This window comes from Lepeophtheirus salmonis, chromosome 8 (assembly GCF_016086655.4).
Source record: "Lepeophtheirus salmonis chromosome 8, UVic_Lsal_1.4, whole genome shotgun sequence".
In the NCBI taxonomy this organism is placed as follows: Eukaryota; Metazoa; Arthropoda; class Copepoda; order Siphonostomatoida; family Caligidae; genus Lepeophtheirus; species Lepeophtheirus salmonis.
The window spans coordinates 19,211,374-19,227,308 of record NC_052138.2 but is presented as its reverse complement, the minus strand read 5'-3'; positions in this window follow the sequence as shown (position 1 = coordinate 19,227,308).

Sequence of the window (15,935 nt, the reverse complement as noted above, 5' to 3'; positions counted from 1 at the left end):
ATTTGTTTAAAATTTAAGGTCGATTTTGCAATACTAACATTTTTATAACCTTTATCTTTGTCTTTGACTTCTAAAATTTGATTAGCTCTTAGAGTTAACATCAACCATGGATTACTTAAACTATTTGCTTTGAATTCACGCAACCACTCTATTAGAAGTATTTCTGTTTTGATTGAATAAATAATATAGATATACTCTTTTATCGTCAATTAGATATAAATAAATATTATTTTGCTTAGAAATAGTTTATTCTTCCTTCATGTAAAATGTACCGTTAAATTGTTTGGTTCCTAGTTGCCATACTGCTAAAACATCTGATCAAAAGCTGAATGATAATAAAATAAAAACTTCTTTGCATAAAGTTCAAGCATAGAAATTCTTAATAAATGGGAATCAACTATACCAATAAATAAGATACTTGGTAAAAAATACTATATATTTATTTCAGTGATATTTGATTTGTGTTTATATACTTATATATATATATATATTGTTTATATAGATGGTAAATCTGTTGATAGCTCTAAAAAAGTTGTTTTTACCTTAATTTTAAACATAAAGATTTGAAATTTTGAAACAGAAACTAAATGAAAAAATGGAGAACTTAAAGGACGTATCATAAAAGAAATGTGTTATACCATCTTTAGGTCTAAAAAAAAGTGACAGTTTAACAAAGGACCTGTATAATGTCAACGGCTAATGTGAGGCGTAAACGGAAAAGTGATGAAATATAATTAAGGGCGCAAAAATATTTAAGGAAGATGATATTTCAAATTTGTCGGAGCTCAAACAAAAATTAGATATCAATTATGTGTCTACAAAAATAAGAGTAGATTGAATGGAAGATGAAGTTCAATTTCTGTACACAACAAAATCAGATTCAGGTATTTTACAAAATTTAGTGTAATGATTACTCTCTTTTTGAGAAGATAATTAATTATGATTTTGATTGAATAATTATAATTTTATTGAGAGACTCGAAATATCAAATGTGAATTAGATGAACAAATTTGTTAGAATTTGTTTTTGAATTTATTGTTGAATTTATCTACATCGAGTGATCAATGTAATCATGAGTTATTCCAATTAAAGATTCATAGCATTAATATCTAAATATAATTCATATATTCATAATCATCCGGAAGTAAGAGTTGAACTTGTTGTCACAATAAATTATCAGAATCAATTTGAAATAAAATAAATATCAACCCAATTTTATTATGTGACGTGTCTTATGTTTGAGTAGTTGCAATAACAACGAGTTGTTGCTTTCAAATAGACAAAATATGGACTAATTCATGCTTAACATGTTGAATAGTCCACACTTAGGTTCTGTATCCATAATATAAGTTTAAAATTACTGAGGTTAAAGGTACATATTCAAGCAGGTATCGTCTGTATATATAGGGGAAGATGAGGCATCCTCAATAATAAACGCTTTAAAAATGAACTACAAACATAATCATCTAGGAAATCCAATCAGAAACACTATTTTCAAAGTATTAGAAAAGGGAGATCAAATCCAAACAAAAGAGTTGAAACAAGAATTACTTAATGTGAAGTCATCTATAGATGAAAAAAGGATCATGAATAAACGATGTTCTATAATACAAGAGAAATATGATGAACTACGGAGGAGCTGACAATCTCTTAACTATGAATAACTTATGAATAGTCCTTCAAAAAATGTCTTACTTCGGTCTGGTTTAATAAGAGGTCCTTCCTCCATACTCATTAATAAAGGTGATCTGCAATTAAAAGTTAGATCTGAATGGAATAAAATGAAATCTTGTATAAAAAATTAGCTCTTTCTTCGACAGAACTTAATCATACTTGATCATTGCCCTTGGAGGATTTTTATCAAATTTCACCACCAAAAAAATTAAATTTTCCGACAAAATCTTTTACCAGACTATCCACATTTCCATGATTGATAACTTAAATCACAAATGAGGATTTTCAATGTATGGTCGGATAAGTCCCTATCTTTGCGTTTATGATTAACCACTTTTTAACAAGAATTGATTCCGTCTCTTCTACAATTGTTATTTAATAGAAGAATTATTTAATATTTATTTGAAAAGTTCTAATAATGAGGTTGCGTGGATTGTGTCTATCCAGTTGTTAAGTAATCTTATGCATCAACATATAATGTTCTTACAAAGTTTGACTAAAAAAGGTATCTAACTTTTTCAGTAATTTTTTACTAACAAAAACAAAAAAAAAACGAGGCGAAAGTATAAGTTCTGGTCAACGTAGATGACAAAGAAAATTAACTATGGTTCTACGGTTCTAATATTCATAGAATGTATTGTATATGCATTGGTAGATGTATCAAAATAGAAAATAACTTGTAATAATTAATATTGAAGATATATAACTAGAGTTTTAACGATATTTTTATTAATGAGCTTTTGTAGATGTTTCCAAGTAGTGTGCTTTACTCGTTCATTGATCTCCCAGAAAAAGGTTTATCGCTAAAACCATTATAAAAAAGGAAAAGTTTTGGCATTGAGACATGTTCATTTTTATCGTATTTTATTATATATACATACATATATTTATATATGGTCAATTCTATTAGTTACAACTGAACTATGCTATAATGAATTAATTTATGACTTTGATATAGCTTGAAATATGGCCCATTAAATTCGCTTAAAAACAAAATATATTTTGAAGAAAAAAAAAGTGACCAAATATCTGCACCATGCAATGATTTAGAAAATGAGCATGTGTGGGAAGTGAAGACACAAACAATCTTGAACAAAATAAAGGATAAGAGATATGTTCAATTTGGTATTATACATCATGTAATATACAAAAAGTCTATTATTTTATAGGCCTATTTTGGTCAATTATAGACTTTATTTTAAAACTTTTGGGATTTGAAATATCTAAGACAGGGGCTTACGAAAGATTATTTATTATTATTATTATTTTTGGGAGGGGAGTTTGTTTTTTGAATTTTTTTTGAAAAAAATTGCAGAAATACAGTTATTCACCAATAAGTAATTTTTTAGAAAAAAATTTCAAAAATTAAAACTTGTTGGAAAAAATTTAAAATCCACAGCTATTTAAAATAAATACTTTTTTAGAAAAATAAAAAAATAATTTACAGCTGAAAAAAAAATCAAAAATTAAATTTTAAATATTAAGTTTTTCTGGAAAAAAAAATAAAAAATCCACATATATTTCAAAAAATGATAATTGATATGATTGAATGATAAAAAAAAATTAAAATATTTATCAAAAAAATTGCAAAAATCCAGTTATTCACCAATAAGTAATTTTTTGCAAAAAATGCAAAAATACAGTTATTCACCAAAAAGTAATTTTTTGCAAAAATTTGCAAAAATTAAATTTGTTGAAAAAATTTAAAATCCACAGCTTTTTAAAATAAATTATTTTGTGAAAAATAATAAAATAATTTACATGTGCTCACAAAAAAAAAATTCTCTAAAACAAACAAAAATCTATATATATTCAAAAAATGATTTTTTTTTTTTTAAAGAAAGTTTATAAAATTTAAAGTTATTTTCAAAAATGATAATTTTGAAAAAAAAATTAAAATATTAAATTTAAAAATCCACAGATGTTCACCGATTTTTGAATTTTTTTTTCGAATTACAAAACTTATCTCTCAAGTATTGAATTGTTTTTGGAAAAAAAATTAAAAAATCCACAGTTATTCAAAAAATATTCAGCTATTCCTATAATATTACATTTTTTGGAAAAAAATTCAAAAATTAAATTTTAAATATTTAACTTTTTATAAAAAAAACTTTCAAAAATCCACAGCTGTTAACATAAAATTGGAACTTTACAGTCCCTCCAGATCACCCTTTGCGGAGATTTCTTCAAGTATGTAAATGAATAATATACTAGAATATTTCCTTTTATTTATGAGACATTATGCGTCTTCTATAGGATTCTTTTTAAATAACGTCTCCAATTAATAAATAAGAATAATTTAGGGATAGGAATAGATGATAAATAATATGAACTAAGAATATAAAATGTAATCCACACTTAATAGAAAAAAAAAGAATCATTGTAGGGTGCTTTTGTGTTGAGAGGTCACATGTGTTTGTTTGTCTGAAATATAATAAGTTTAAAGTATAAACAAAGTACTTAGAGGTTTAATTTTAATTGATATATATTTGTCACATGTCTTTCCACATAAAAATATATATGGGGGGAAGTTCAAGTTACTTAGAAATTATATCCAACCACAAAAAACATTGCCTTCAATTGATTTGATCACATTTAAATATATTTTTTATTATCTTTAGAGTCTCCATAACACTTTTCAAGCAATTGCTTAGCTTAAATTGTATTTTTCCCCATAAAGAAGCAAAGTAAAATTAAAACACAAAAATTGTTTTTGATCCATTGTTTGTGAATGAACAAAAGTAGCATCACACTTAGCACAATAACTAGCAAACTAAAGAACAGATTGTCATGACATTTTGACAGTTCTCTATTGAAGGTTGTAAAAGTAGCGCTATCTATGGGTTAAGGGAGGAACTTTCCAGCCTAAAATTATTATAAATTGTTAAAATTTATCAAAAATACTCTTTGAAAATAAAGGCAATTTAATCTGGCAATTATTTAAGGTTATAGATCATTGTTATGGTGTTACATACAATATGCGTTATTTGGTTTGGACACGATTGATATATTCAGTTATCTCCTTCATTTCATAACTATTTTTCTAAAAGACACTTAGAAAAAACTGCCTTTAGTTGGGGGGGAAAAAAGACATCACTTTCCATGTCTTGAATGTTCTTTGGACAAACAAATATACTCGTGGGTGGAAGGAGACTGATGTTCTGTTGACAACCCATTTGGATAAAACAATTAATGATTAAAAGGCAAGTTATTGAGTTGTCATTAATATACCTACATACTAATACTTATTTTAAAACTCCATTTGTCTCTCCCATGACAAATGGAATGGTTCTCATCTCATTAAAAAATAAAAAATAAATGTTTCTCCCTACTCAGGAATGTAGATATTATAAATAATTTGTCAAATCGCCTACGCATTGAAATTTTTGGAGTGAAAATAGTACAATGACATGTAGTATGACATACAAATGTATCTATGCATCAAACAGACTTAATATTTTTGCTTTATATATAGATATACATTATATTAATGCATCTATGTACATAAGTATGTTACATGCTGAACACGTAGTGTGTCCATTTTCTTCTTGATTGAACATATATGGAGCTACTCGTAGTAAAAAAAAGATAGTAATTGAATAACATAATTAGTAACTTTCAATCTTCATGTTGAGTAGCCGCGTATGACCCAATTGGTTTAATTAGACTATGTTTACACTTTGTTTTTACATATATACATAATTAGTGAGTAACAACAGCTGGCAGAACAATGGGCCATTGTTTCGACCAGATTCATATTATTAGCCATATTTAGAGCTTTAAAAATATATGGAATGATAATAATTATAATTAAAGTAGACAATCTCCTTATTCTATACTCTAGAAGAGAGGTTCACAACCAATGATCCCTTGTGTTCCGCTGTGAATTGTTAAAGGCCCCACTACAGATTGCATAGAGAATAAAGAAATCATTTGGTTGAACATATTTGTTTATTTAAGCAGCTGATACAATAAGAAAATGAACAAGATAGTAATTCTGGGCGTGCTATTTGACTTCAACAGATATCGAATTTCTAGGTATTACTTATTAGTAAGGGTGATAATTTTGGTAAGAATAGAAAAGCGTGCGAGGAGAAGAGAAGAAATACTTATGTCCTCATTGATTAAATAATATACATCTTCTTCTATCAATGAAGAACGTTATCATTCCCGCCTTTATTATTCAATATTAATATAATATTAGATGGTCATAGTCGATAGAGAACTGAATAAAATGCCTAAAATAACGTCGTCTTCTGTCTGGATTTCTGAGAATGGAGGCCCAGGAATTTAAAAATACTTACCGGATGAGAAACAGATGGCTTGTCGGATTTGTCGATATAAATGTGGCTTTAGCCCCCTGTCTAGAATTACACGCCACTCATTATCCTCATCTCATATCAAGAGTATGGATATTCATCTAAAAAATCAAGTTAATGATGAATACATCAAGTCAGACTTAAACTCTGATCTCACAAAGATGCTTATTGCATGTATATACCTTTATCCATTTCTTATCATCTACGTTCAAAAAATTTATGGAGAAATACACGGGTAAATCTATCCCTTCCAAAGGAACCATAATTAAATTAATGTTGGTACTGATGTCATTTATAGAAATACATATAAAAATGTTTTGAGTCATCCACACCAAATGACGATCAAGTTATCAGTAAAAAGTATAAAATATTTACTAATTTCGACATTGAACTCTGAGGTTTGTACTATCTAACAGTAAGTATTCAATTTTTTTTTTAAATCTAACTATAAAATATGATTCTATTTTAGCCAAAATTATCAAGAATTATGATACACAACTCATTCAATGGCAAAAAAAAAAAGTGCTTAAATCGTCACAACAACGGGAGTAGTAGCTTTGGATGGTTCACAACTAGTTTTTCTGAGACTAGTTTCTTCACTTAAAGACTTGGGTATGATAATTAGGTTTTCCAATATTACATAGTCAATAAATATTACTTTTTTATCACTTAAGGCTTAGCTATGGTTGATAGGCTCCAAGAAATGGTGTTCAAAAACTCATAAAAGGCAAAAACAACTGCTTAAATGGTCACAACAACGGACATTGGGTGTAGCATTATAATGAGCAATTGTGTATATCCTTCATGATTATAGTATATTGTTATATAAGCATAAATAAGGGGGAAAATATCTTTTTGATGCTCTTAATAAGGAGTAATATCGCCGGACATTACTACATAATTAGCTTTTGCTCTAAATCTTTAAGATGGATTTATTTCTAACATTTTTTTTATTAGTATATTTATTGTCTAATTTTATGATTTTTACATTTACTTTATTATTAATTATTAGTTAGATCTCATCGGTAGAGATATATCTATCCTGTGCACAATTGTATTTAGCAACTTCCACATGAAAAAGAAGGGTGATTATCTTTTTGATTAAACTCCACGTCTCGCTTGTGTTTTGCAACCTAAAATATTTAACTGGATTCCGGTGTCAGAACAAGAAAATATTATTTGGATCAATCTACTATTTCAATATTCTGTATATATAATTTACTGTTATTAGTTATATGATTCCAATTGTTTAATTTTGTATATTTTACATAAATGTATGATGGTACATTTTCTATTATGTAGATTATGTTTAATTAAAGCCTTCTTTTTTAAACTTGGAACTTCAAATATATTTCGAAATACTCTACTTTGTCGTTTCATTAGCTATTATTCTGAGAATAAGGTTCATAATGAATTACAATTTCATGGAGTGTGACGTTATAAAATCTACAGTAACGAATAAAAAACGTCTAAGTCTATTATACGTAGTATATCTTCATTAAACATTTTGCTAATAAATACTTCCGTTATACCCTCAAAAATCATAATAAAGCAGGCAGATGATAATCACATCAGTATTTTAAACAATGATACCATATGTATTTTTTCCCCCTTCTCCTTGCACGCGTTTTTCTCTACAATATTATCAACTTTACTTATTAGTATTAATGAAAATAATATTAAAATGGTCTTTGGAGTTGCTATCTGAATATATATGTTTTTTTCAATTTCTAAAGCCGTTCTTAATATTCTTTCATTCAAGAGGGAAAATGGTATATATATATAACTATAAAGTGTAACCACGAATGTGTTTGCTCATAAATGACTGAGAGTAACGCTGAGTGTTGTAATTGTAAGTCCCTAATTACGGATGAATATGATTCCCAAATTCTAAACCATGGAATTGTCTATAATTGGTCAGGTGCACTATTTGAAAAATCATTTCCAGTGCTAAAGGAGCTGAGTATTAACAAAAGGGAGTTAGCTTACATTGAGCTTAAAGGGCTCAATGATTCATATAAGATCTGCCCAGGGGAAAGATCAAGATCAGATCGTGTAGTTTAGGTGCACTTTATAAATATATAGTATTATCTTATTCGATTGATATTGAGTATTAACGCAGATGGGAGGGATCCCGTCTTATACAGAGATTATAGAAGTATAAAATTTAGTGAGGTTACATCCTTAAAAATAAGAGAGCTATATTAAAATCAAAGCCCTACCTTCCGAATCCAAGGATGTTGGTTATAACAAAGTACCTAAACACAGAACTATTATGCACGTTATAAACAGTACTTCTGATGAATCCTCGTCATATTAGCTATCAAGCGTCTATGTAGTGTTATTGGTCGTGTGACGTAAGGATAATGAAGAAGAGAAAAGGAGGAATATCGTAGTATCACAGAAGTGCGTTATAAACATTCTTCATAGTCAAAATGGCGGTGATCGATCCTAGTGTGGGCTAAAAATGGGGAAGTGAAAGATAAAAGGAGGCAGTTTGTCCCACAACTCTCTTGGAGGCTAGTCACCAATATACATTATAATAGTGACTGGCGAATTGGTGAATATTTATATAATATATAAATATAATATCCTCCAGTATGGCTGAACATTGTTCTTTCTTCTCGCCCGTAATAGCTGGGAGGGGTAGAGGGGGGAAGCAAGAGAGTAGGATTTGTGATTTAATAAATATGGTGTTGCTCATATATATAAGAGTGTGTTGGAATTGGCTTAATCAAATTAACACTTTCAAACCATATATTAAGATTTTAAGTTGTAAAAATTGAGGCTAATAATTAAATACTGTTAAATGACCCACACAAAAATTTACCATGTTGATTTTATTTTACTGAGCTTGTTCATAATTACCAAATATTAATTTGTATTTATTATTGTATGAGGTATAGTATTTCATGAATAAATAAATGGGGAGTAGGAATTCCGAGATGAGTATTCTCTGAAGTTTCAGCCCTAAAATAAGTCGTTTTTTAATTACTTAAGTTTAACCCCTTGTCATAGGAACTAACCTTGTCCCAAATGGCGGTACTGAGAATGCTCATCTCGGAACCTGCTCATACCCAAAAAATAGAATTGAGGATAGACATCAGAGTCATTCCTGCCTATATTATTAATTGAAACTTAGTGGGGTTTATTTACATTTATGTAATATAAAAATTAAATTGTAGTGTTTTTGTACGGAACGAGTGACGAGGTTATTTATTTATAATGTGTTCAAAAGTAACTTATTAGTAGAGTGTTCACAACTACAACATTTGTAAACCTGACAAAAAGAATCATTACATCAGAAAATAAGTGTGAAATCAGTCATTTGTTTCTAATAAAATGAATGTTACTCAATTTCTTCCCCTTTTTCATCATTGTAACATTTGCATGAATGATTTGAAAAACTCTCATACAAGGATTTTATCAAGTGGCAATGTTTATTTTGAATATTTCCATAATTTTATCGATGTTGTAGTGCATCTTTGAAATCAAAATTACAGGAACGGAATCGAAGAAACAAAAGTTGTGCATGATTGGCTGTTACAGTATACGGAACCATAAACATCATTTATAATTTTAGCCGCTTGGCTTGCGTTTTTACCTTCATCAAAGAAGTACTGTAAAATATAGCGGATTTTCTATTTGCTTTTGTCCATCTTTGATACTCGTTTAAACAATACTGAGTCAAGAAATATTAAAATTGTATTAAAGTACTTTTAATATGAAATATTATCCTTTAAATGCCATCTAGCTTAACCCGATCAGACTTATACAATGAGGGTTCCAGATTACTAAAACCTAACTATCGAAAAAATAATGGATTTCCTGTTTATGACCTTGATAAATACAAGGGGGGCCTTGTGTATATTTCCTTTTTATTTTCATAGCTTCTTTGAGATAATTTAATTAAACGACATGACAGCTAAGCTGCTCTTCTTCAATCATTCTTCAAATTGTCTGGGTTACCACTTTATTTTTCGTTCTTCTTTTTTTTAGATACTGATTATGATTTATAACTCTTGTTATTATGGAGATTCCCAACTAAAATTGAAGCATTATTTTACAAGCACCTTATTAAGTTTTTTTTTGTTTTTTTTATTTGTTGTCATAACAGTTATGTTGTAATCGAATTAAATCGGTTATAAGGGATCGACGCATAAATAATTTTTCTACATATTTACATTAATAAAATCTCTAAACCTCAATTAATATTATTTTTTTCATAAATGACATTGAAGAATAAAATTAAACGGATTCTCTCTCTCTTCCCCTCCCTCCCGAAGAAGTCAGTAGACGACTCGATCCATCACTTTGATTAATTTTTTTTCCTTCCTCATTTTTTTGATCAATTTAATCTTTCAAATGGAACAAAGAAGAAGAATAAAAGAAGAGGAGAAACGAATGAACAAAAATAATTCATAATGTGACTGACTAAAAAATTGTCGAAATGGATGTCATGTACAATTGAGCACATGATATCGGATCTATGTATATACGCATTACAAATAAAAAATATATATACTAGAAGGAGACTCTTTCTTTATTCTGTCAGTCTTATCTATCTCATCAGATTAGACTTTTTTAACCCTCCCTCCCCCCCCCCACCTCCATACAATCTACTTTTCACGCTTGTTGATAAAAGTTTTAAAAAATCATATGGACTCACGTTTTAACATTCAAATTTACTGCGTTTTAATAAATAAGAAATCTCACTTTTGTCAATGGGAAATATAAGAATTTTAAAAATAAGATCAACCACATTTAATTTTTTTATAAAAGTTAACTTCTTTACAATAATTATATATATTTAGAGTTTAAAATAGAATTGAATAGATATTATGTAGCATCCTATATGATTGTAATAAAAGAAATGACGTTTGAAAACCAAAAAATATATCTACCATTTATGTACGATGTGGATATTTGGGTAAATAATGTCCAAAAGAATCAACTCTGTTAAAATATAAACATCATACGCATGTCCTAGTGCTAAGAATGTATCCGATATTGTTTTTGTTTTTTTTCAGTTCGGTGATAAGTGATATTTTTTATATCGCTATCGCAGTCTGTGGACCAAAAATAAACTATTTTCAAATTGTGAGCCTATTTTCTCCTTTGTCCAGTTGTGTAAGTTGTTTAGGGTGGCAGCCTCTCTCAATTTTCACAAAGGGGGCCTTTGCTAAGTGTTCCTTTTTTTTTAATATTCATTTTTATGGTCATAATTGTTACATAGTTTTTTTTGATAAAACTTATTTTTAATCAAGTTTTTTTTTTTCATAAAATATGTACTCTGTAATTTTTTTTTTTTTTATATATAGAGGTCAAAATTTTGTCTTGTTCTTTATTTCTCATCCAGAAATATGTAATTTTCCAACTTCTGAAATAAACCACTACTTGAAATATTAGTCTCAGCGAAGCAGGGTCTCAGTGACACCCTACCTGCTTGGCCGCTACTGTGTGTATATCTATGATACACTTTAAACTATAAATACCAATGTTTATAGTATGAAACCCCACTTGGCGTCATCAATCCTGTATCTTTAAAATCAAATTATAACTGTTTCAGACCAGTCTAGTATTTCCTGATCGAAACCCATCATTAATATCTAGAGACTAAAAATTATTTATTAAGCTATATGAAGTGGCAACGGAACCATAAAGGCCAAAGGGCCTTAGCCCCTACTTTTTTAAACCAATATATACTATATTTACAGCTGTAAACAATATGATAACGAGAAATTTTTGTAGTTGCATCCTGAACAGTATTTTTTTATTTTCCAATGCTGGTATCCTTATCATTTTAATTTTGTAGAAATAACATCATGTATAAAGTAATAAAATGTACGTTAAAGACAAAAAGTAAGACTGAAAATTTGTGAATATTCAAATTTGAATTGGGAATCCTCATTAAAGTTATTCCTGTTTATTTCCTTCCAAGATTCGAAGTGGGATTTATGCTTATTTTGTTCATCTCATAGATGCCCTCAGCTGATCTATAAAAAAAGTTTCGTTGCAGCTAGGCTGTTTTTAAAATATTCTTCAAATTGTCAAAATTATTATTTTCGGTTTCGTTTTCTCAGCTTACCGGAATTTCATATTTTGAACAATTCTATTTTTACAAGTAAAATTGTAAAGTTGGTTGACTATGACGTCACTTTTTAAAGTGATACTTTAAAAAGGAATGGGGCTTGAGCGTTATTTACTTTTTATTAGTTTGTAAGCAAAGGAACAGAAATTGAACCTGTCTTGCGACAAAAGAATACAACTCTCTGAATGATAATATTATGTAATACAAAATGTTAGTATGTTACTATCGTAGAGGGTACTTTGTTATTTCCCTAAGCTACAGACTGTCACACCTCCTTGCTGATAAAATTTGTGGTAGTAGTTAATTGAAAGGATTTTTTTATTGGGGTTCCACTAATGTTTATCTCCTTAGCATTCAAAACAGAACTTAGATGACGGTCTACTCAACGATTTCTATTATTTTATTATTTATTTAATTTTCGACAATTGACCTTCCAGAGCGTTACCGGAGCAGAATCGACAAAACCAAAGTTGTACATGATTGGCTGTTACAGTATCAGGATCATAAACAGATTATAAGTTCTTGTTTTTTCTTTTGTTGGAGAAAAACTGCAAAATATTGGGTATTTCCTTTTTCCTGGTGTCCACTTTTGACACTCGCTCAAACATTACTAAGTTAAACAATCATAAAATTGTCAATCAATTTTTTTAAGTACGAAATCTTAATTTTGATGCCCGCATCTAGTGTGAACCAATTGCACTTATACACCACCAGATACAGATAATTAAAACCATCTATTGACAAAATAATTGATTTATTTGTACTGTACCTGTAATATGTATATGCTTTAGTTTGTTCTTGCCCTATATGACAATACTTATACTACGGACATATAAATAGTAAATACTAGGTAGGCAGATACTACTTCATAGGTAGTAAATAAACATAAAATATGAGGATATGTAATCCGAACCGGGAGATGACTTATGCATACCTGTATACTTATTACTGTACTTAAGTAAATAAAGTTGTCATATCTTTTTTCAGAAAAGAAATGCATTCATCCCTAAGATATTTATGTATCTAGTTGTTAGTGTTGTGACTCGGTCCAAGAACGAGTTTTGTTCCGTTTGGTCTTAAGTTTTTTTTATCCATATACATTGGGACTTATATTTCTGCCAAAACCGGGGTCTTAGACAGTTGGTCAAATTAGAATCGTTTCAAATCGTGGACTGATTTTTTCCGCATACTCATTACAAACAAGTTGTATATATTTGAAACATATTTAACTTCCTATGATGTCATTTTACAAGGTGTTATTTTAAAACTATACAATTTACGAATTTTTATATATCTGCTGTGGATATTAATATTTTTTTATCCCTCACGATCAATTCATAGATAATTAAAAAAGAATGGTCTCACTGTTTGGGAGAATTGGCTAACAATCAAATGATTTTGTGTTTTTTCTGTTTCTGTTTGAAAAAAAGGTCGCATAGCACAATAAAAATAACGATGTGGAAACGCATCAATTTTCTAGCCATTCTCTTTATGCAAGTTACACACATATGACACATTTTAAACTTCCTAACATGGCAATTGTCATTATATCATAGACATATTCACATTTTAGAAACACATATGACGTCATCTATAAAACTAATGCATAAAATATGTCTATAACGAATTTTATTTGAGATCTTTCAAATACAATTTTTTATAGGAACGATTTAGACCAATTTTTTTGAAAACCGATCCCGACAAGAATCTTTTTTTAAAGAGAGATAATACGAGACGATCGTAACTCACCGAGTGAAAACTTTAAACATCCTACAAGGAAACGTTTTTTAAAGGATGAAAGACCATCCCAAGGAAAGACAGCTCCCTCAGGCGACTCAGGTGTAATCTCAGACGGTATACAATGTTCAGACTGATTATGCTTCATGGTCTGAACGGTACATTGAAGTATAGCCCAGTGTATTATTTCTTTATCTTTTTCACACATTGAATAATTGGGAAAAACTAATTATCAGTAAATATGGACGAGTTAGCATTATTTTGTTGTTATGTTAAATTACTATTGACCTCATTAATAAAAAAATTTCCACTATCTGCGACAACCCTAGCAAAAGATCTATCACTATTTCAGGTTTGGGCAAATGTATGGTAAAAATCATTACCAGTCTATCTTTGAGGCTTAGAATACGTAAACAAGGAAAATACATCTCCGACATTTGTATCGTATACTAAAGTTTTGAAAGGTACATTTCCCACATGGATATTACTAATAATTTGAAACTTCCTCCTTGTTTATGGAATTTGAATAGCGTCTTTTTGAAGAACATAAATTAAGTCGCCATGGTGAACTAACATAATGACAAACTTATTTCAAGGATTGAATTATTTTGAATAAACAAAAACCATAACGGTCTCAAATTGGTCTATGATTTCCAGATCCACGTGTTTTATAGATACATTCATAAATAAGTTTGAAAATCCAGTTACAAAAACTGGATTTTAATACTGTAGGAAAATTATACCTGCAATATTTTACTCACTATCTTTAAGTCGTTTCGGAATGTAAATCCCACTAATGAAAAGTTAAATATAAATATATGGGTTCATTGTACACATAAATCGAAAAAAGCTTGTATTTTAACTTGCAGTACAAAACAAGATGGTCTTTGTATCTCTCAATCTTTTCATTAAAAAGATGTAAAACAAAAGGCCCGAAAATACATATAATATAAATAGCCAATTTTATCATTTCCTCCTAAATATTGGGCTATCCTTTATTTCTGCTATAGCTAAAATATGTGTATTACTTAAAATGAGCTAATTTTTAAAGGAATAATATGCAAATCACTTATAAATTAGTGTTAAATCGATCTAAAAAAAACTAAAACGACTGCAGTCCTATCAGTCTGGTCCTAAAAAAATGTGTTTGTCATTGGACGATTCAAATTTGTCTTTTATGACAAATACAACAGCTGAAATGACGTAGTTAATGACTGCCTCATTTCAGCACTTGAAGATTTATTATTACTTCTTTCAATGAGACAATAACCTAAAGTTTAAAATAGGAGGTATGTGGCTAGAACGTACAATACTCAAGTATTATATTTTCGAGCTATCATTCATTATTTTCTTATGAAACTGGTAGCAAGAACTTAGGTGTTAGTAAATAATAACAAATCTCCATAACTTTCTCCTACACATTAAGAATGATACCCAACACCAGTGAATCTCAACTTTTTAAAGCATGTACCCTTTGAAAAAATATCAAAATCTCCCAAAAATTTTATTATGATAAAACATTTTGAAGTTACGTTTCTTAAATTTTTTCCAATTATTTTATTACATGTTTCTGTTTTAAATTTAGGGAATACTTTATTATACTTCTTGGAACTGAAGGATGTTTTTTTAAGAACTAGAATACAAAAAAAAAAGTTATTTCTTATTATGAAAGTACGAGTACATGTAAATAAAAAAACATGAACGAATGATCTGTCTTTGTCTGTGTGATTACATTATACTGTACTCATATCCACAAATATGTAGAATTATTAATATAAACATGTTATAAAATCTGAATTTAAGCTCTAACCTTGACACTCAGGAGATTTTTCTATTTCCATTTTGTAAGATAAAGTAGCTCTTTTATATATATATTCTATTATTATCTTTTCAGATGTAATAATTGATAATGAAATAAATAAGATAAATAATTCTGTGGGTGGATTGCACCTTGCTAATGAGATGATCATTTGAATACGCAAATCTATCAAAACACCTGCCTTTATTTCAAATATGAACAATGAATCATCAAACAAAGAAGATTAGTTTGTAGCTTATGGACCTAGAAAAAAAAAATTATTAGATAAATTAGATAGAACCTTGATAGGAGCAGT